This window comes from Vidua chalybeata, chromosome 5 (genome assembly GCF_026979565.1).
Source record: "Vidua chalybeata isolate OUT-0048 chromosome 5, bVidCha1 merged haplotype, whole genome shotgun sequence".
In the NCBI taxonomy this organism is placed as follows: domain Eukaryota; kingdom Metazoa; phylum Chordata; class Aves; order Passeriformes; family Viduidae; genus Vidua; species Vidua chalybeata.
Window position 1 is genome coordinate 66953800 of NC_071534.1, and position 23950 is coordinate 66977749.

The following is a 23950-nucleotide window of genomic DNA, read 5'->3' on the forward strand; positions in this document are numbered from 1 at the left end:
CAAGTCACAGGTTAAAACATTAATCTGTGCAGCCTTTGCCCAAACCTACAAGATTCACACAAGCTCTGAAAGAAAGAAACTTTGCCAAAGCAGAGAAATCTCCCTGTGCCACATCCCTTTGATGCCCTCCACCAATCCAGCAACATTTTGGTAATAACATATTGTGTGCAGACACAAAAACCCACACTTTAAATAATAGTCTTGTTACAAATTTGTAAACATAGCTAAAGAGCAATACCTCCCTTCACCGCTTGTTTTTGGATCAGTTGCTGTCACTGTTGCAGACCATCTGCAGACAGGAAGGTAACCTAATAAATACTTCCAAAATCCTTCTGCTTAATGAGCAGGTAAGGAATGACAATGAAAAGAAGAGCTGCAGCAAGAGATGCTCGTGCTTCTGTGTTCCCACACTTTTAGCTCTTAGGTGTAATTTAAAGCTTTTGTTGATGAATTTGACCTGGGTTGGTTAAATCCAACACGGCTCAACTGCTCTGCTGCTTGTACAAGCATTTCCATGAGTACCAGAGGGATGCAGTCTAACTCAATCACTCTCTCTTCAGCCTTTAAAATAAGTGGTTTTATTTTTAAATATGAAGATCAGTCATTTGCTTCATCTGATGATCACTCTCAGAAGAGCTAAATTCACTGCTTGGCTTACTACCGAGCTCTCCTGAGTTCACCCTCTGGATTCTGATGCAGGGCAAGACATCCTGATGGTTTTGCAAGGAATGAGACACAGACAAGCTCAAGGAAAGGAAAAGGGCTGGGATGTGTAGAAAAGTGCTTGTTGTATGGGCAGCAGGAGGCAGCTCCAGGCGTGGGAGGTGAGAGAAGGCAGCACGCTGGGAGTGGGAGAAGGCTACAAAGAAAGTCAGCTTTGAGAGGGAAGAGTGAGGAACATAAGGAATATCACAGTGTGTGGGATGAGATGAGAACAGGGATGTAGGTTTTTGGAGAACTTTAAAACAATTATAGGTTTTTACCATGGGAGGTTCTGTTTGACTAGATCAGAGCACTTGCTTCCTTGTTACGTGCCTTGAATTGAAGCTTTCTTTGAAAGAGCTTGCTAACACTATTCCATACTTTCAATTAACATTTTATTTAAATGCTTTAAGATACTTTCTAGATATATTAAAGGCTTACTGATGAATTCTTGAATGTAATTTACATATCTAAGTCACATTTGCATTCAATAACAAGACAGCTTTCCAGTATGGAGCATGCCATCAATAGCCCCCTTTACTAGCATCTTGCTGAATTTCCCTAGCTGCAGCCTTCATTTCAAATTCAAAGGGTTACAGATTTAACTGGAAAAAAAAAAAAAAAAAAGAGATAGTGATATCATCAATGATAGTCATCTTTTCCAAATATTAGGGGAGTGCATTGCAGAGTACCATTTTAACAGTTACGTAGTTCATCCACCACTTGGCCATATCCTCAGGAGTTTCACAAGAGACACGAGGCTATTTTTTATTTTAATATTCTTTGCCATTAAAAAGGAGAGGAGAAAAATGTTCATACCTTTCCTACAAATAAAGCACACAGTGTCAGTATCTTTCCACAGTACATCTGCATACTTGCTTGGGAGATTTTTCACGGTAAAATCATATCTCAGTTATCAAGTCTCAGCACCATAAAGCACATACGGGATGTGTGATAAAAGCCCTTTTTTGTTTTATTTTAATTTTTTTTTTTTTCAATCAGGAAACACTGGTAAAAGAGAGTGATGGTGAAGCAGATTTTTTTTTAAGAGAGCACATTTTGAGAATTTCTACCTGTAATGAAGTCTAAAAAACCTGGTGTGAGATGCAAATGATGACTGATACATTGATGCCTGAGAGCAGTAGCCCACTGGTAAGTGTTGCACAGGCAGCACTGGACAGAGGAAAATTGTGTGCAACTGTCTCTAGTTACTCTGAGATGTTCTCAGACAGCAGAATATTATCAAAGATGGGTGTGATGGAGGTTTGGGGCTTTTTGTTATGTCTTGTGTGTCTTTTTCTCCTATTAGTGTGATGTTTCTCATCTTAGACTTGATGCTTCACCATAAGATTTATAGAGACAATAAATCCTATAAGCCTCTAGAAGGTCAGAAGGGACCAGCTTTGATGAATGCAGAATATGGGGCAGGGGGGAGAATCTGTGGCCTTTCTTAATTTATTGGTAGTCCTTATTTCCTTATTTATTGCTTTTGTGGACTCTAGACAAAATTCTTTAAATCTGTGCTTTGTCTTACAGAATTAAATTAATAGAAAACTAAATTTATGAAAGGAAATATGGTTTTTGATTTTTTGGTTAATCCAAAGAAAGCATCACAGCTGAAAGTCAGACATTCCTATCTCTTGAAAAGGTAGAATAGGAGGAGTTATAAAAGCCATAAAAGCACAGAAAACAAGGATGGAAAGCATTGCCTTATTCTCTGAAAAGAGTTTTGGGATGGGGTTGAGAATATTTTCTTCAGATATTTCTTTTCAAGACTGCTTTTCTCAACTTTGCCAGCCTGCTTTACACTGCAGATGCCCGATAATCCCAGATGAAGAGACAAACCACTGCCTTTCTCCTGAACGTCTCTTACACTGCTGTAAAGATAAACAGCTCCTGCCCCATGTTTTCTATTATCCAGAACCATTAACAAAGCCCCACAGCACTCCACAAGCTAATAAAATATCACCTACTTCAGATAAAAAATTGAAAACCTCCTAGAGAGCAGCAACCAAATTCGCATGCCAGACTTTCAACATCTGCCTGAGCTTAGAATTCTTTTTCAAATGCCAAATAACTAAAAATGTCTCTGGCACAGTAAGCTGAATTCATGGTGGGAATTTTTTTCCCCATTTATGTCACATTACCTGATGGAGCTGCTGAAGGAAGTCAATCACTCACAAGACAAAATGGAAGGCAGAAGAAATGAGGTTGAATCTCTGGCTGCCTTACTCTAACTATATAGCACTACAAGGAAGTACAGCTGACAAAGGTTTTCTCAGTTCTTTAAAGAAACTTTTAATTTTTTTTTTTAATCTCCTCAAGTCCTTGTCATTCATCAGACATGCTTTTTTTTTTTTTTTTTTCCAGAAAGACTTCAAGCAATCAGTCTAAAACCCCTGCATTAATTCTGAGAGGTTCAGAGAATGGAGAAGTACTGGGGTTGTGGCATGAGTTCACACATAGCTCCATCAAATCAATATCCCCTTTAAACCACATTGCTCTTTTTCACCTTGCAAGTTTTGAAAGAGAAGACATAAGTTACTGTTTTAACTGAATGTTTTTCTCATATGATTTCTTTTCCTATTTCTGCATGTGCTGCATTATCCCAAGGGATTCTGTGAGGTTTTTTATTCCTGCTCCAGCTACAGAACTGTTATTTCCAGAGGCATCATCCATAAAACAGAGGCAAAGCATCAGCACTACATCATTTCTATAGGAGAAAGCTAACGAGAAATGCCAATTAAAAGTTTCTGCTACTGTACATTCCATTCATAGTGGAATGAATACTGTCTTTGGAAATAGGAGGCAGCTGTCAAACACAGCTCTGGACACAATAGTGCAGCTCCTCTGAAGAATAGGTCATGGGGGGAAATCAATAAATAAAGTACCTTCATCATTAATCATTTTCTGAATTTTTAAATCAGCCAGATCATTTACAAGTTATCCACCAACGTTCTTTTATTTTCTAGTGCTCAGCTTGCAGCCCATGCTTTAGTTGCACAAGTTTCTGCTGATACCAGGACTGGCTGCAGCACTGAGCCCAGAGCTCCTCTGGGGTCAGAGGGGCAATATCTGTTCTGTTATTAGAGAAATTACTCAGGGCAATTTCACAGTTCAGCAAAACAGACTTATTGCTTGCATGCACTGTTTGTGCATGCCTTAACAAGCACTTAAAGTTTTTCTACTTTTGTTCCTTCGTGTGAACATTCATCTTTAGCAGAGTTAGAAATGTTAGTGAGTGTGGCTTCTTTTCCTACTTTAACAAGGAATAACCTTGCATATAATTAACCTTGCATATAATAAGGTTTCTAAGAAGTTGGACTTCCCATCTCTGCTATAAATTCAAGACAAAAAAGTAAACTCTATGCTTTAGAGAAAAACAACAAAAAAGTAACAGGTGGCTTTTTAGTAACCTGATTACTTTTATTATTACATTCTGAATATTCAGTGTTAGCAGCAACCATCTCTTCTTGCAGACTTCTTTCCAAATTCAATTGCTCTGTCCCTGTTATCTCTGCAGAAATAAATAGGGGCAGGACCAGGGAAAAGCAATGCTATTTCTGTGATATTTTATTTTACTTATTCTCAATGAAAATGAGAAGGTCTTTTTTACAGCTGCACAGCCTGTAATGTCAGATCCAAGCAATCAGCTAAAAAAAAAAACAACCCACAGTCACTTTGCAGGTTTGAAATAAAAAAAAAAAAAAAAGAAAACAAAAAAGAGAAAGAAACCAATTCATGTTGTCACAGCCTATCTAGAGTCATTGTCTCCAACCATTGATAGAAAATGAGAACATCTGGGGATTCAATTACTCATGACATGAATAATAATATTTCATTTTTGTTAAATGAAACTTTATAGTTGCAGGAACTTCTGCTTACTGCTCCATGCAATCCTGGAATGAAATCTGCCAGCAACAAGCCACAGTTCCTTTGGCATCCATGAGCACATCAGCACAGGTGCATCTGTATCCCCCAACAGAAAAGCTTAAAAAAGAAACCAAATTTTGAACAGCTAGTTAAAAGGTGGGCTCCTGAGCTTCAAGCACAGAAGGTTTCCTAAATGTCACAGACATCTTTTAAGATCTTGAATTAATAGCCTGGTTCAGAAAAGCACATTTATCCTTTGAACCAAAGTCAGTGGCACCTGCAGTTGTCCAGTATTTTCAATTAGCCAAAACCGTACCTCTAAATTGTATTGGAGCCACTTAGGGCCTTCTTTTAAGCTTCCAGTTTATGATTCTCAGTTCATGTTTCAAGAGGATGCACAACTGAGTTGCTATGTGTTTATTCTTCTTTCTTGATCAAGTAGAGCTGTCTACAGTCTTAGTGGCAATGCTGGGATCAAATCAGAGGATATTCATCTCACAGCAATGAGTAAGCAGAAATACTCATGCTGAAATTGCACTGACTTGTGCAATCACTTTGATATCAGCAGGACTGTTCTCCAAAATTAAGCATGTGAGACATTGTGGCATTTCTATCTAGAAGTTCAGAAGCAAAATATACAGAAAAGGCTGAAAGATCTCTGCCTTTAGGGTTGGTTTTTTTGTGTCAGGTAAAGCCTAGTCTTGTTTTTCCTCTTTCTCCATGGTCATTCATTAAGGTTAGATTACAGCAAAAAGCCATGATTTGCACCCAGTTTACATCACAGCTTTGCTGAGCTTTAAATGTTCCCTGCACAAAATGGTGCGGGAGCTTTAAAAGTTCCAAAGGGTCTGGATGAAAAATATTTTCCATTACAGCCTGGCGATGAGAAGCACCACGCCGGCACTTTGCTGCTGTAGAAGTGCTGTGTAGGGCACAACTTGCAAAATGCTCTGGGAGAATGTTCACAGAAAAGTGGGGTAGGTCCTCTGTGGCTCCAAACTGGCAAAACCTCCCTGCCAGTAAGAGAATTACCATGGTGAGACACTGCTCTCAAAACAGGAGTTTGGGGCTCAGGGTCTGCTGCTGACCACAGGAAAACCTTAGGGGCTGCCTGCTTCCAATGGCAAGATAGAACCAGAAAAATGGGGATCACCTCAGAAGCAATCTCAAGTCAGCACCCTCAAAAAATGAAAAAAACAACAGGCAATGCTTACTGCTTGCAGGTCTCGTGTCTGGCTTTTTGCAACATTTCTATTCCCGCTGCGCTCGTTGCCTTTTAAAAATGTGTAACATTTATGGACTCCAGTAAAAATGTTTTTAATATAATGTAGATGAAGTATAAAGTGTTAACCTTGAACACCAGGGAATGCATTATGATTTTGGTTTTTTTTAAACCTCTTTCAATAATTTACTGAGAATTGTCTAAGATTTGCTTTTAGTTTATAGCAAATCTTTTGGAAACATTCAAATAGTTGCAATTTTTGTAAATGCTACAATAGCAGTGATTTCATAAATAAAAGCAATGCTCAGAAGGCAGAGAATGTTGAAGAGAGCTTTAAACCAGAGTCTCTGCTGTCTTAGGGAGAGCAGTGTGGGTTTCCTGATGTTGCTCCATCCATGTCTCTTGCTACTGCTCTTCTGGGACCAATGGCAAGGATGGTGCTAAGAATTCCATATAGAAGCAGTTCACTTCTAACTATTTAAAAAACTTATGATATAATACTCTATATTATATAATATATGACATGTGCCTTGTTCATGCTACAGCAAAGGTACTAAGATAGAGCTTCTCTGCCGTGTTAACAAATCTCCACTTCAATTGCTGGTTTGCTTCTCCAGAACCTGATGTATGAACACTTCTCTTTCCCCCAGAAATGTATGTTTACATCTGGCGTTATTCCCACAAGTTTTGTTGTTTGCACTGAATTTCTAAATAACATTATTCTGATGGTTTTAAGGGCTAAAGACACACTTAAGCAAAGGATACGTACAAAGCACTAACTTGGAACACAAGTATTCCAACTGAGCAGGGAAATGAAGTGAGGAGGGTAAATCAGGCTTAGTATTTTAAGTTGGTTTCATTTGCTGATTCTTGCATTGGACTGACATCTCAAATCCACCTGCAATAGTACCTTTCTCTATCTTCATTTAAACTCCTTTTCAAAGGCTTATTTTTTTTATCAAACCCAAGAAATACCATTCTTGTGTCAGTCAAATGTTCTCCACAGGCCAATGTAAATTTAACTTAAACCAGATGATATTGCAGTGCTATTAAGTGGGACAGATAATGAACCTAAATAACTGCTCAATCTTGTTAGTGTGGCCCTCATACACCTTCTGTGTTTCTTCAAGCCCTGCTGCTTAGCATTCACGCTGCCTGATTTGAGACTAAAATTAGATTATAGGAATGCGTGCTTTTTACAAGAGGTCTTCTATTTGTTCCATAAAGTATTTAGTACTCTTTAGGCACTGTATAAATAAAAATAATCGCGATCTTGGAATTCACCTTCAGGAATGGAAATGAAGAGATCTAAGTCCTTTCATTTCTATTGCACATTATCCTCATTGGGCACGTTCAGCAATGCTTTGTAAAACAGTTAAAAAGATGCTTGGAAGTCTGGTTAAGGTGAATAACAGAAAAAAAAAAAAAAAGAGAAGGGAATATGTCTCTAGTTTTAGATCTTCACAATAGGGAATAAAACCAAAAGCTCTCTCAGACTTTTAAGATAAAAATCTGCTGTCAAATTCATTAATGTTTTTCAGAGATGTCTACAGTTGCTGGGGGAAAATGGTTGTGGGTTCCAAATCAGGACTCTGAGTAAAATCACTTACACTCAGTTTTAAGATTCAAAGGCTATGTGTAATTATGAACTGTTTCAGGGCTGCTGTGATTTCTGAGGGCTCTGCACTGTGAGAGGAGTTCCTGCATTCTGGGTCAGAGCTGTATCAAGTCCAACAATGATTTCTGTCTGACTTTCCCCCCTCCTTCCCAGGATCTATATTTAGGACTTAAGTACGAAATATTGAAAGTTTTTTTGAGGTTAAGCATGCCAATGTCCTCAAAACTCCAGTAGGCATCAGCTTACGTCACTTGGCACTTTAACACTTATAAAAGTCTGGTTGCTCACCTTAAATTAAAGCTATCATCAGGTGAAACATTTAGTCTGTGCTTATTCCCCCAGGCTCCATTTTCAGCCAATGGAGAAAGAAAAACAATTCCCAAGGTTATTCACCTTGCCCTGAGATGAGGCACCTATTTTTCTCCATTTCTCCTCTGGTTCTTTTGACAGAGGACTTTTGTGGTAGCTAAATTTAGGCAATATGAATCCTGCCATTGGTATCTTCGTAATTTTTGAATGAGAGTCATCAGTAAGCACATATGGATAATCACCTCTATGCTCCTTAGGCTCCTCTTAAAGATTTTAAAAATATCTCTTTAGAAAGGGATCAGATTGCACATAAGTGTGTTTTAAGATTATCATTAGCTGTAAAAAACATATTTCAAAATGGCTGTAAAACAACAACAAAAAGAGACATGCTGACAGCTACTACAAGGAATAGCTCCATGTTGCATTTTAAGGATACTGAAGCTTTACTTAGGAAAAATAAAAATCAGAATAGTGAAGAGACCTTGTGTATTATTTCCTCAAAACCTCCAGATTTGCTTATAATAACATCAAACTTGTTGCCATCCCAAATAATTACTGTAATTTATATTCCAGTGCCTCACAGACCAAGTACCATCAGGGCATTCCTCTACAACAGATACAACAGGGTATAGGCAGTCCTGCTTCCAGTACAGAAAAGCAGCTCAATGGTTAGATGAAAGAAGTAACTCTTCAAAATGAGCATCTGAGGCAAAGAGAAAGGTCAAACATCAGATTCTTTTACTTTTTTTTTTTTTTTTTAAATAAAGGAGTGATTAGTTAAATTCAAGTCTCATTTCAAAATAAGTACTTTCTTTAGAAAATAGAAGGCATCCAAATTATGGAAAATCTGCTCTTTAAGACAGTTGGCTTGAGAACATTTAAATATCAAGGGCTGGAATCTTCTTTTCTTTTTCATGATGAGGTTTAGGAAAAGATAGAAGATGATATCATTTCCAAAAACTAGCTCTGGATTGCTGCATATAGTTTGACATTCAAGATATTTTAATATTATCAGCTAGCACTGCCTGCTATCCAGCATGAGCAATGTTTTCTTGACCAATTATTTATATGCCTCTAAAACAAGAGTGAGTTTTGAGAAAGGATTTATTTAAAGGTGGAAAGCAAAACTTCTCCATTAGAAGAGATCACAAATGGCCTATGCCAAATACCTGCTTTATTTAAGGGAGAATAAAGCTTCAGTAAATGTTACGTGAGGGTATGGAAAAGTCTGTCATAGTTTGGCAGAGACATGCCTGGCGTAGGCGGGTGGGCATTCAAGCCTGACATAACTGGCAAAGCAGCAGTGGTGACATGAGAGGACATGAAAACATGAGGGGTGAAAGGTATGATCTGGTGTTCTCAGAGGGAGAGAAGTTGCTTGCCAGAATATCTCAGCTGGGAGGGAACCAAAAGTGCAAGCACAGAAGGCAACCCCAGCTCCCACTGTCTGTGCAAACCCAGTGAAGACAGCAGCTGAGATGTCAGGTTGGTCTTTAGACCATGCCCCTATTACTGTCAGGAAAAAATCCTTTTCATTTCATAGTAATTAAAATGCTCATAGATGTTTTATTAACTCACTCTCCAGAACCACATAGATTTTATAATTCATCCAAGCACTTACAAGTAGTTACTTGTGTTAGGCTGTCAAGACAGAAATGATTCAAAACCTTGTGTACTGAGCTTCTTGGAAGACATATCATTCCCTAACACAATGGTATTAGAAAGACTGCTGACAGATAGTGATCAAGAGATTTCATTTTGCTTGTCATATGGTGGGTTGTCAATTCTTCTTTTTGCTTTAGATAAAAGCTTAGTTGCATTAGATTTCAATAATGGCGAAGTTGCAGGTTAATATTTCTCAAAAGCACCAAAGTGACTTCAGTACTTAAATTCTATTTTCAAAATGCTGTAGATAACTGAGAAGTCTCTGCAGTAAGTGGAACTGAGACATTATCAAAGAAATTTATGGAATGGTGGAGAATAAAACCCCAGCTCAAGAGGGCCAAAGTTTATAGCCTACTCCAGACCACAGGTTTAAATTATATTAAGTTTGTAGATTATCCACTGCAGATTTCCTCCCACAGTTCTAAAAAAATTTCTAAATGACAATTTTAAGATGACCCTCATCTCAAAATACAATATTCCCTGAGTTTTGCTCAAGATGTAAGCAGGTTATTCAGTGATATTTCTATGAAGTTTTCCATTTAAAAATATATATATATATGCAAGTTATTAGCTTGATTTTCCCCTTATTTTAACAGCTTAGAGGAGGAAGTGGCCGTTTAAACTTTACTCCCCCCTTGAGTGAAATGAAAAATTGAGCCAGTATATAAAAGTGGAAAAGTAGCCCAGATTTTTCTTCTGTTAATACTAACCTAGTATTAAGCAAATAAATAATCCATGCGGTTAGTCCATATTTAAAATATTTGTTCTTCTTTAAACATAAAGTAACTTTCACAGAAACAAACAGAAGTGGCTAGAGACTGAAATCATTCCTTTGAAATTGAAGCCGAGTATTTTCTCCTTTAAGCTCCAAACATCATCTCCCTTGTGCCCATAGGGCTTCACACTGTGCTCCAGGACTCCATTCATTGCCTGCTCCCCTCGACTGCTGGGCTCAGAGGCTGGCCCAGGAAAGGCTGCTTACAAGCTTAGCTTCCTCAAGATTTTAGAAGCTTATCTCCATTCATCAACTGCCATTTTTTTAAATGGTGAATTTCTCAAGTTAAACTGCATTTTTTCTAATACTTTTAGTTTGCTCTGTTATTGCAAGTACTGACTATGAAATGTTGAGAGCAAACACAGTTTGAAACACCACTGCCATAGCAGCTATAGAGCATCTAAAAGGAAAAAAAAAATAGGCCAGATCTTTATTAAATTTTAAAAGTATGCCTTCGCTACACTCTTGTAAAGATCCAAATAGGGTATTCAAATCTCTAGAGATCACCAGTATAATTTCTTTATCATGTTCCATTTAAAATTTAATTATGTAGTCTACAACAAGAAGTATCTGAGTACTTTAAATAGGTCATGCAATGAACAACTTAATATTATTGTAAAGTTTTCCTTGTGAAGATCTCTTCTTTGATGTGCTGTTGCACACAGAAAGCCTTTCTTCGAAAAAACAATATACATTCATAGCTATAATAATGTCATTTAATATAAAAATTGTAAAGCTTCTTTATCACATTTAAAGTCTGAATTTTCAATTCATTCTCTAGCCTGAGCTTCCTGAAATCATCAGAAATAACTGGTAAATTAGAACTGACACAATATAATTGTACCAAATATTTTTATATCTTTCTACAGGCAAAGTTAATCTATTATCTTTCCTACTAAATGATGTCCACCAACTCACATTTTTCTATTTTTGCTATCAGTGATACACATATTTCAGTGGCAAGAGGAAGGGTGACTTCTTCTTCCTTTAAATATAATCATTAGAGAACCATCAGCAGTATTTAATGGAAAATTAATATATTAAAAAGCCACATTTACTAAGACACTTTGTTATATTTGGCTTTTTTTTTTTTTAATACGCATATGTAACCCCTCTTGGTTACTACTGAGATGAGAAAATATTCAAAATATACTCCTCTGTACTTCTGACTAATTACAAGGCTTTATGGGAGCGAATCCCTAATTCCACCTCTTTAATTGAACTATGAAAAAATCAGAAGGGGTTTTTGAGGCTTTTTTTTAATGACAACAACAGCAACAATAAATAATTAATGCCACGAGTGCCTAAACTTTCTTGACAGCCAGACAAAATATTCCAAGTACAGAAACATCTGTTCACACTTACGCCTCTTGCAGTGAAAACCCTTTCACCAGGTTTGCGAGTGAATGAAAATGATTTGATCAATCCTGGCCACAAAGGTATCCAAGAGTAATCACTGCTCTGGGAAAAGGCATTGTGTTTGCCTGAACAAAGGAGAGTTGGATTTCTGGTGTTACAGGGGACCCGCTGGCCAAAATACAGTGATTGGGAATCCCAGCAATGATGGGAAAGTGGTTATTAATTTTGTCATTTCAAGGTGCAACGCCTGAAATTTTATATGTTGTAAGGTGGTTTCAGGGTGAAGGTGGAAGAAGATGTGGGGAAATTAGACTATTTCACTGTTATGAATTAATAATAGCGAAATGAGTCACTTGATGTTTGAAAGAAGAACAAAAAATATTAGATTACTACATCACAACATAAGATTAAAAACCCCAAGGAGCTGTTTGCTTAGAGAAATTCAGGAACAGGTGAATCCTGGAGAAGACTGGAGGACAAGCCAACCTGTGCTTAGCTGGAAACATTTGTTTTAAATCATGACAAGATCATTTGGTTTAATATTTATAACACAATTACAATGCCTTGTGCACATTGCTGGTATAATCTGATTTTACTTGTGACATCTTACTGCAGTTGAAATTAAAGCCTTGTGGTAATAATTCAAAAAGCACATTTTGACAATCATTAATGGCAAGTACGAAACGGGATGTTTATTCAAGCACTTATGCGTCTCATTTTAACTTTAATTTGAAGTTGAATTCATTTCTGCAGTGTAAGGACACCATGTTTCCAGTATATTAGTCCTATAATACCTCACCAAGTGCAGTGAAACTGGAATTTTTTCTTTTTTTCTTTTTTGGTATGTGCGTGTATGAAGAAATGCAATTATTTTACAAGGAAGATGAACAAAATCTTTGGTGTCTGGTAGGCTTGATCACTGGTCAGCTCTTCAAACACATGCCAAAATTTCATGAGCTTGCACAGCCACAGAGGCCAAGTGACAGTATGCCATAAAAAGAAATATATCTATTAAATGAACAAATCATATAAATCACTTAAACTTGTACACACATAACAAAGGGGTACATTACACAGGGAGAAGTCACCATATATAATGAAAATATATGTTTTTACATCTTATCAATATAAAAAAGTCAATCAATATACACCACACACCCTCTAAAGAAAGGTGGAAATTTTTTTTCTGCCTTAGAATCAAAATCAACTTGCATGTATTGTCGTGCTTAAAGAAAACTCTCCAAAACTCTACTTACTGATGAAATATTCTTTTTACATTGTATGTTGTTTGAACTACAACACTGCTTTAACCAGAGGATAGCAAAACCCCCCAAAATCATAATCCCACTAAAACCCCTTGCACCTCAGAGAGCAAAACCAGTGGCAGAAGGTACAAGAGGACTGAGAGCACCTTTTTTTAACTCACCAGTCATCGCTGACAGATTACCACATCAGATTTTTTTGTTTCTCTTCTTGCCACCCTTTTCTCTATCTGCATGATTACAGCATTTTATTGCATTCTCTGACAATATGTAGACAGGTCTCTCTTCAAAAACCTGGGAGTCAGGTCAGACAGCCTGGGAGTCTTGTCTACTTCTATTATGTTATGAAAAGGTTTCTCAGCATAGAAGAATTTGGTCTAAGCTGCTTTCCTGCTTTTTTTCCCTCCTACCTCCAAGTCTCCCTCCTCTCATCCCTCAGGTGAAATGTAAAGCAAAAGCCAAACCACCTGCCATGGGTATAATTGCACAGCTGGAAGGAAGCCACAGCTGGGATTTTTCTCATCAGGTGCACAACTGTGCTGAGCCTCAAAGCAACTTCAACCCGTCGCTTTAAGCTGTGTGGGCTTGGCTGTGCCAGTATTTCAGTGTCATTTGTCTGTCTGTGACATGCAGGGAGCGTTCTCCTCTCTGCACCTCCAGTTCTCAGAATCCCAGCAGTTTTCCCTAGGAAAAGGATCATGTTCTGCCTCCAAAGGTCGTGCTTCTTTCAGCACCTTCCAGACATTGACACACAGATGTAGTTTAGAGCAACTTGCTTACCTTGGTAATGTTCCAGATAACTCTGTGGCAGTCTCTCTGAAAGACACAAAGGGAGGAAAGTTTAGTTTGTGTTTTAAACAACTATAAAATTTTTAAGATGCCTTTGTAGTGCTTATGTTTTATAGGAGTGCAGACACACAGCCACAGCTCTGTACGCAAAGGCGTCACTGGCGGATGCGGTACCCCCCTGATCATATACAAAAGAATGTGAAAAAGCAGATGATGGAGTGTGATCTAAGGATCTATCAGAATCAAGTTCTCCGTGGTACAATTACTCATTTTTTTAGGCATAAAATTATCACTATTTGAAATGCCAGCACTGCATGATCTTACATAGACAAAATGTAGCACTGGGCCAATTTTCCAGTGAAAAATGTTCCCTTTTATTTCAGTGCTGCAGCAAAAGCAAGGCATTAGACAGTTCTACAAGCAGGTTATGCACTGAGAAAATACCATGTTAATGTTAAATCTTCTTATGCTGGTCCTAAACAACAGCTATTTTCTAAATATGTGACTTTTCGTCCAATTTACTTGTCTGAAACCCTTTTGTGAGTGTGCAATTTGTTTGAGGGAAGCTGAATGCAAGATAGTGAAAGTGGGCTAATGCAGTGGTATGTCACATTAAAGTACAATTAAATACATTAACATTACCTATGTACACAGGCCTTATAATACATCCCATATTTATCACCACTGCATGTCCTTGTTTCCCTCCCCAGCAAATTTGCCTAGACCTTATCCAAGAATCAGGAAAACAGCTGCATAGCTCCATTTCTCATTTCTCTCCCAGACATAGGACTTAAAAAAACAGCAAGAAGGCATAAGAGGCTGCATTGTCTTAGACTTTACCAGATGCCCATCTCATTCCACAGTCTTCTTGTCCAGTTATAAAATGTATATCCAATATACAAATTTTCTGCATGAAAGGTAACTGGTTAGTTCATACCCTGGTTGCTTCAGCTGAGATAGGAACTGCAAAATTTCACATTTTTAGATGGAACTTAGTATGGAACAATTCTCAACATTATATTTTGTTATTTACAGCAGAGAAAATCCTTCCATCCACCTTTACAGTTGGAGGGGAATAATTTTTTTGTAAGGGGAGGCAGTAGTAATTAAGATAGGTCCCAAAATCTTCCTTGCCTAAGCAATTTCCAAAACTATAGATCTAGTGATCTCTTTGTAGTGAATCAGCCCTATATATTTTTGTTGCAAGAGTAAGAACCTTATATATACAGATTGAACCCCAAAGGGTAATATATTTATAAATCCAAAGGCAAAACGATAAAGAAATAAATTTTTGAAGGCTCTTCTAGGGTTTCCTCGTGTTCTGAGGTCACTTTTCTTGATGGGGCAACTACAGAGTTAATATATTAAAACCACAATAATTCAGAGCTCCTCTTCAGGAGATCTTTCTAGATCTTTCTAGTGCTTTTTAGCACTACATGAAATGTGAGCATCTATGACGGTCTAATTTTTTCTAATTACAATTTTTTAAATTTATTGGACATCCCACAATGACACCAGGCTGTTTCCTTTATGGTTACAGTTGTAATCTCCCTTACAATGTCAGAGGAAACGAAATGGTCCCTCTAAACGTGCACAGCTTTGCATTTTCAGTCTCTGTCTCCAAGCTGTGCAGTTTACTGGGCACAGAAGGTTACCTTAAACCTCCCAGTGCTTTTCTTCAAAAGGCACAGATCAGAACTGTGTTCAGTGGTTGCAAAGAAGATTAGGCAAGAAATAAAAAAGGGCTCACACTCTTTTCTTGCATGCACCATTCAGCAACAGTCCAGCAGATATTTAAGGCCCTTCAGAAAAAAACAGTTCCCACCCCAGCTAAAGCAGACAGGTACATATTTAGCAGGTGTCTGTGATGAACAAAGTCCATGATATAAATTACATCAAAGTTGAGAGGCAGGAGAAAGAGCAAGTGAATGCAAAGAGATAAGAAAAAGAAATTAGAGTAGAGCAATACAGACTCCGTTTCTATGGGGTTATTTGATACAACTGTACATTTTAGGTATTTTATTTTCATTAAACTCCTGCACATTGGTATCACACCACCTTATTTTCCAAGCCTTACTCATGACTTATACACTTCAAAGAATTAATATGATTTTTTTTTTGTAACCTATCAAAGAACTGAATAACTAAATGGTTCCAACTGTCAGGACATTTCCCTCTTCCACTGTTAATCCCAGACATCATCTCTTTTCATTGAAATGCTTTTTTTTTTTTTTAAGGAAAGAACCTGGATCTGGGCATTTCTTTCTTTCTTCTTCTAAAGAGGCTCTGTAGCCTTTAGCTACCCATTGCTGTCCCAATAACAGAATGGCACAAACCCTATTGCTTTAGGGTATGGCAGCACATTCTATAAAATAGCAGTTGCTCATCCAGCTTAAAGAGACAACTGGCAAATCGTGGGTGGGTGTTGCAGGAAGCATCAAGAAGCAGAATCATGTCGCTTAAAAGAGGATGTTAAACTGGAACCACACTCTCAGTTTTTGAGCAGAGCAGTGAGTGATTGGTGCATCTAAATTTCTAAAGATTTTCATTCTTGTTAAATAACTTTCTCTACAAGGGATGCTAGCATTGTGGAAACAATTATTAAATAGTCGATGCAGTAGTAAAAAAATCTGAATGTGATCTGAATGTTAAACAAAGACACTGCAGGTCTTTAACATACATTTTTAATGGAGTTAATTTTGTTGCAAATTTCACATTTGGTGACATCAAATTCCATTTTTGAGCAAAAATATGTAAGGTAGTGGTTTTTGAAATACAGATCCAACTCAAAACTCAAAGTCACAAGTAAAAGTCTGATTAGTTCCTAACGATCCAAAGATTTCACTCTTTCTCATCAACTCAGTAAACACTTCTACTACAAAAACAAATTAACCCCACATTAGATTATGAAACTAAAAATATTATTTCCCAGAAAACAAACACAATTATCCTCACCATGCCATTGAAAAGAAATGATACATGGACTGCTGAATATGGTTAATGTCCATGATAAGTGCTCCTATAAATATCAGGAATTGAAACACCACTCTATAAATATATTTAATGGGAGTTTAAAAAAGAAAATCTTTTGGAGCAAATTACTCATCAAGAAAACCCTTAAAGTTTGTTTAAAGATAATAGATACTCATTCTGTAGTCATTCAAGAAACCGAAACTAGACTTGCACACGCAATTTTCAGACCCCTAGTACTCCCCAATGACACACACAATAAATATAATTCACAATTTACTGTATCTACAGGAAGCAAAAAATTCTTGGATGAAAACAAGAAGATAATACTCAAAGGAAGAATGAATATAAGATCACGTATTTTTACATCCTGCCAGAGATATGAAAGGATGACCTTGAAAAAGAGTGAGGATAGAAACTTGAATGCTTTGTTAGAGCTGCCCTGAATTCCACTGAAATCAGCTCCAATGCAAATGGGATGAGCTGATGCTCAACACTGCTAAGGCAAGGAGAAGACGTGGCTGAAGACCCTGGAAAAGCTGTGATGAGGAAGGTGGCATTATGGAAGAGCAGGGCAGCATTTTCAGGAAAGTAATTTACAATTTCTAAGCATTTTGTGTTCAGCTGCAAAGGACAGATTTGGGACAACATGATCTGTACGCATGGAAGATGTAGGTTGAAACCAGGAGGGTGCTGGGTGGGAGGTCTGCACCCCAAAATACTGCACCCTCCCATGGGGTTTTGCAAAGAAACAAAGTTACAAATTGCTTCTGAGACCTGTGAGGAGCTTTGACCTACTGCAGGAGCTCTGCACTCTTGAAAGGGCCATGCAGCTCTCCACAAAGCCCAGAGAGCCAGTGTGGGTGAACCAAGAACCACACACGCATTTTGTCATTTCTCTCTACAGGCTGAGAAATCCTGCCCGTAGGATTGGAGTAGGATGTATACCAAAGCAGAAAAGTATAAATATTTTAGTCAAAACCTTACAGTGAAGTGGAAGTGGGAAGATCTGCATAAAGATCAGCAAACAGACTTTACTGCCTAATAGTTCTGTTTAAAAAGAGTTGTTCAGAAAAACTCTTCATAATATCTGGAAAGTGTTGTGTTTATATTAAATGTTTTGTTCACTGAGAAATCATATGGTGCTCTGCTCTCTGAGGCTGACTGGCAGCTGTTGTTACCCACCTACATGCAGGATTTGGCACAACACAGCTCTGAAGTTTGAAACTGCTACATTTTGCAGTTTGCCCAGAGAAGCTGTGGCTGCCCCATCCATGGAAGTGATAAGGCCAGACTGGATGGGTCTTGGAGCAACCTGGTCTAATGGAAGGTGCCCCTGCCCATGGCAGGAGGCTTGGAATGAGATGATATTTTAGGTCTCTTCCAACCCAAACCATTTGATGATTTTTGCTGTGTTTCTGCAGCAATGTAAACTGAGGCACAAGAGACAGGGCAGGTTTTAAAGGACGGCTGAGGTCTTCTGGGCTAAATGCACACCAGTAACCTGAGCAAGTTCTGAGTTCAAACCATACAAGTCAAGATTACAGTTAGAAATCATCTTTTAGTTCTGCAGGATCCTGACCCTTAATGATTTGGAAGCTTTAGGTCTCCATGGAGAACAATTTTTGTTCTGCAAAGGAAAGCATATGGATTCTAGCTAAGCAATCTGTTGGGGTGCTGGGGAAGATGCAAAAAAAAAGGCAGCAACACATTCCTGCAATCGTGTTACCGTTCTTCCTTTTTCCATCTCACACTTTGGGGAGAGGATAAAGCCCGCCTACAGCACACAAGGCACATGAGGATAAGGGCGAAGCTGGAGAAGGGATCTGCATGGTGTGCTAATAGGAATGCAGCTCAGATGCAAGCAGAAAAGCCCCAGGATGCAGAATAGGGGATTCTTCCAGTTTGGAAAGAGAGGTGTCCTAACCCTGAGGTCTTGGTTTTAAGCATCAGAACCAGCAGTCAACATTTCAACAAGGAGGTTTAAAAGGTCCTCTCCTCTCCAGGACAGGTGAACATGACCCCTTTGATTCCCTGGGAAGTACAGAAGCAGTAACTTCCATTACTTGTGCTCATTTTCCTTAAAGCACAAAAAACTCCAGTAAGTTAAGCTGATATTTCTGATTTGGGTGAATCATTCAGCCCTTCATTAGAGTCATACCACTGACATAAGCATTGATCTTACTAGAAGGGATATATTTGTAAACAGAAAAAAGTACATGTTGAAGAAAAGTGATGTATTTTGGATGATCACTTGAAAAGTTACAGGTTTTTTCCAGGAATATCCACTGGGCATAACTGGATAATGCTAAGAGTGCTGATGTGTATAACACATTGCAATAATGTTGATAACTAGGAAGTTCTACTTGAAATATTTCCAAATATTTCATAACTATAAGTTATTCTTTGCTTTGCCCCGGGGGCAAATCTGACTTACCAGAACAAACTGTTCACCTGATGCTTTTGACCACTTTTTCCTGGCTCTGCCTGTACACTGACACTGCACCACCGACTGAGCAACACAAGAAAATTGGGGTGGAGAAGGCTCCAAAGTCTGTTGTTGAACAACACCCCTCAACCAGACCAATAAAGCTTTTTTAATTGTGGGGTCCATACTTGCAGACACATTCTCTGCTCCTAGACATGCATCAGCAATGTGGCAAAAGACAGCCACTAATTGTCAGTATAAAGCAGAACTAAAGAAAAGTTTACGAAGGGATAAGAAGGATTTTCCACTCAAAGCAGGGGAGAACAGCTGAAGACAAACTTTAAATTAGCTGTAAAAGAAGGTTGTATCAGGAGGAATATAATTACTTTCTTGGAGTTTCACCAAGACTTGGGAGTCAATGCCTCTACTCTTACAGAATAGTGCAGTGGGATTTTTAATGACCACAAATGGTCAGGACATTGATTTTACATTCCAGGTGAAAAATGGCACCTACAAAGACACATTGTTGTCTCTGCTCTTCCTAAAATCACATTGGGGACTGGGCCTGCCTTGACTTGGAAGAATTAATAGTGTGTATTGAAATACCATTGTGAGACACATGATATTTCACTGGTGTTAAATTGGCTAGTTTCTCAGATTTGTTAGTGTGCAGCAACATAAACTGGCTACATTTGGCAACATATAGGGTTTAAAATCTGGATTCAGTTTTGCTATGATTAATTTAATAGATTTCAGTGAAGACTGTATTTTCTGTATCACATGCTCTTTACATATCTTTCTGGTAGAATTGTTCCCTATGCCAACTAAACATCAAAATGGTCAAAATCAATTTAATCTTTTAAAACCCTTAAACTATTAAAAATTATCAAGATTTCAAACTGATACTTCTGTAAGTATTTTATCTTTCACACAGTAAGCAGCAATTAAATACAATGCCATGTTATATCTTCACACTGAGCTTAGCTACCTAACAAGGATCACACATTTGCAGCAGAAATTCTGCATAAACAGTCTCTGAATGTGCTATTTAAGTACAAGCTAAATACTCTTTTTTTAGGAAGTGATGTAACAAGTTCATATGTAAAAATCTATTTCTATGCAATGTGACATTCTGCAAGATTAGCTGACTGAGATAAAGGACATGAACAAACATGCTTGTTGTTTTCTCCCACAATTATTTTTAAAGCCACATTTTTCAATATTCTAAATTTGCTACTTCTGAATTTTTTTATTCTTCCTTAGGTATGAGGAAAGAAATCTTTATGTAGTCAGTGATAACCACCTGCCAGAAAAAATGTTCAAGTCCAGTGTACATCCTGTGTACAAATAATATCCCAAATAAAACCTGCCCTCATTGTGACTATTTTATATATTTTATAAAAACTTAAGTTTTGATTTACCCTTCACCCCAGCATCTTTGAAGACAGCAATATTATAACTTAGAAGTCAAAGCATAATTCAGGCCAAATTCTCACTCCTTTCAATTTAACTACCACTCCCAGCTAAGATTTTGGCCCCTTGTCTAACTACCCACCAAGGACATCACATGAAACTTCTCCCTCATACATCTTTTGCTCTGCTATTAAAGAGAAAGATAGAAATTAATAGGTGGGAGAAACACAGCAGTGTCCATTTGAGAGACTGGTAATGGGGGCATGGATGGGATGCAATTCAGCCAGGGTTATTAGGGAGAAATGCCAGAGCATGGAGAGGAAATGAAGATCCCACTCTGGTGCTTTGCTCCAAGGTCAGACTCTGCCTTTCTGGATGTGGCTGCTGCTATGTGTTTTCTCAGGCAAGTGGAGCATTTTGAAAGTTAAGAAAGCTTGGAAAGCTTGGAAATGAAGAAAGAAAGCACTGTGGGTACAGGATTTGTCTTTCCAGGACACAGCAAGCAGCAGAAAGAACATGGGGGAGAATCCACCATAGTACCGACTCCAACACCCTTGCCCTGTTAGTACAGGAAGAGAAAGAAGTGATGCCCAGGCAACTGCCTCAGGGAGCTCAGCAGGAGGAAAATACCCTCTGTCTCTCTCCAAAATGAGAAGAAAGATCATCCAAAACAGAGCAGATGTTCCTGCCCATATGCTCATTGAACCTGCTGTAATCTCCCAGGGTAGAAAATCTTACACATTTGGTATTTGACTGACCTGTAGCTCGTGCTACACTGCCACTGGTGTGGTGTTACTTTACCACCATCTCTTCTTACTGTGCCAAGGAAAGGAGAGGAATCACACCCAAAGTCTCAGCAGGAACTTCGGGTCAAACTTAATTATTCAAATATAGAACTGCGGGAGAATTCTGGGCCATGTGCTGATTGATGGAAGAATAATGGAGTCATAAAATGGATTGGGCTGGAAGATCATCCCATGGGCAGGGAACCTTCTACTAGACCTAGTTGCTCAAAGCCCCATTTAACCTGGCCTTGGACACTTCCAGGGATGGGGCAGGCACAGCTTCTCTGGGCACCCTGTGCCAGGGCCTCACCACCCTCATAGGGAATAATTTCTTCCCAATATCTGATATAAATCTACCCTCTTCAGTTTAAATCTGCTAACTCTTCTGTCACAGCACTCCCCAATGAAGCGTCCCTCCTTCTTTTTCTTGCAGATCCTTTCTGGTTCTGGAAGGTGCTATAGCACAGCAGGGAGACTTCTCTTCTCCAGGCTGAGCAACTCCAAGTCATATATTCACAAGGTTGCATGAGATATATGCAAAAAGACATAGAAATTATTCAAGTTCTATAGATGGTAATAGTCTAGATTAGTTCCTTAGTTTCTGACATGTTGTACAGGGCTTCAGTAAGTATCTTCAGATATTTAAGACTTTGTCATACTTGTGTAGGGTGAGAGGTCCAGTTATGTGTACGATTCACACAAATGTCTTTATGATGAGCCATTGGTTGGGTCAAATGTTGATGTCTTCAGTGATAAATGCCAAAAAGAAAAAGCCATCCTAACAACTGTTTTCTGTTAAATGCCCACACCTCACTCTTCCTGCCCATATTTCCCTCACAAATCTCACAAGGCCAACAGTTCAAAACTCTGGTATTCCCTGATGTCAGATGTTTTCACTAATGTACACAAACTTCAAGCCACTCAAAAAGTTTGGAGGCTTTATTTAAACTTATTTCAGAGAAGTAACTTGATTGTCTGCCAAGAAATGCCAAGCTTGGAAAAGACATCTCATCCTGGTCTCAAAATATTTTACTGGAGCTAAACAACTTGGATTACTTCAGCTATTATGTATTCAAATAGTTACTCATTTTCTTAGCCGGTGCAGACTGGGCTGAGATGGGCATTTGGGGATCTCTGAAGATTTGTGAAGGAAGGACTTCTAGAACAAAGTGAAATGCTAAGTACAGGTACCTTGGGAGAATGTGCATAAGTTAGGAAGGGGATAGTCTTGTTTGCCCAGCTTAGTATGCAGAAATATAGGAATGGTATCGGCAACTACCAGGGGAAGAAACCACAAACAAAACCAAACAAATTTTTAAAAAACCCACAACCAATAAAAACCTCCCCAAAAACAACAACCCCACTGAAAATCCCACAAATCTCTTTTCATGCCCCTGCTGAAATCGTTAGTTCCTTTTTGTAGTTCTTAATCAAGGGTAAATTTACTTCTTAGCTCCTTTCTGTCCTAACATCTCCTCCTTGTAATCTAAAATACAACGATGCCAGGTTGGAACATGGGATGGAACAGGAAAAATGTGGAAAGGACTCTGATCAGGCCTGCCAGCCAGGAGTTTGTGTCCCATTAGCTGTAGTTCAAAACAGTCCTCATACTATTTCCATAAATACTGTGGTATTTATGGAAATACCTCCTGGAGTATCTCAGCACAAACTGCAACAGATGTTGGATGCTATTATTTCTTCATTCTTGCTCATTTGTTGTTCATCTGTTATTTTTTGCCACTTTTTTCCCCTCTTGCCACCTGTCCTCCCACAAATCAGAAATGTTAAAAACAACACAGTCAACTTTTGTTCTTATTGGTGCATCTACCACTGCCCAAAATTGATGGGAGAGGAAAAGAAAAGAGATTAAGATCTAACTCCCTGTCTTATTTCTGACCTTAAAAGGATGGGTAGAGTTTATTTTTGACAATTCTAACCAGAGAGAATAAATCTGCTGAGCTGTCCACCTCAGGAAATGGAAGTACACAAGTGCCATTTTTCTCTAACAAGTTCATAAACATTACTGAACAATATAGCAATGGTGTTGTGAAATTACGATATAAAGTGTTTTAAAGTGTAAGTTACCCGTGATATAAATCTACAAGCAAGCCCTTTTCTCCCCAGCCACATCCAAACCCAAAGATGTTAAGATAGTTCTTTAATGGCAAAAACTATTAGACTGCAATATGTAGCAGGTTCATCTATTAATCATCAGACCATTTATGTTCTGTAATTCTACCACAGTTAAATAACATGGACTACTAAGTACCTGAATCGGCTATTAGCAGCCATTCCTGCTCATTAAAACTCACTTATTTAGACTTTAGCAATGGTAAATGTAACCAGCCCTGGAGGGGTGTCACAGTGCTTGGAAATGGCACATTAAGCTTCATTTACCCAGCTACACTCGAAGGCAGAGGGGGAAGGGAAAAATACAGTGACGGTCCATAACAAAGCTCAGAAGCTTTTTGAAGCTGCATTAAGAAAATGACAACTCTTACAAAGAGAGCCATAAAGATTCCTCAAGTACAACAGTTCGGCAAGTAGCTATTTATCATAGTTTGTTGAAAAGACTCCTACGTTTGATACTATTGGACTGTGAGAGATGATTATTAAATGTAATTACAGAAATAGCACAGAAATAATAGTTTATTGCCGAGCATAAGCAACACTGTATTAACAAAGAGGAGTGGGGAACATGTTCAGCATTTGCAATGGTATCACTAGCTTTTCTGGGAACACATACACAAATGTATACACATTTGATTCCATGTTGGCTT

The 23950-nt window shown here is 38.2% G+C and overlaps 1 protein-coding gene across 3 annotated transcripts in view; it reads right to left on the reverse strand.

Annotated features, from left to right (window-relative positions):
- Positions 1 to 23950, reverse strand: part of CELF2 (CUGBP Elav-like family member 2) — a 540383-nt gene that overhangs the window by 288674 nt on the left and 227759 nt on the right. For all 3 annotated transcript variants that reach the window (XM_053942011.1, XM_053942012.1, XM_053942013.1), the window contains one exon: positions 13566 to 13601. The gene's annotated coding sequence lies outside the window, so the exon portion shown is untranslated. The remainder of the gene's footprint in view (positions 1 to 13565; positions 13602 to 23950) is intronic.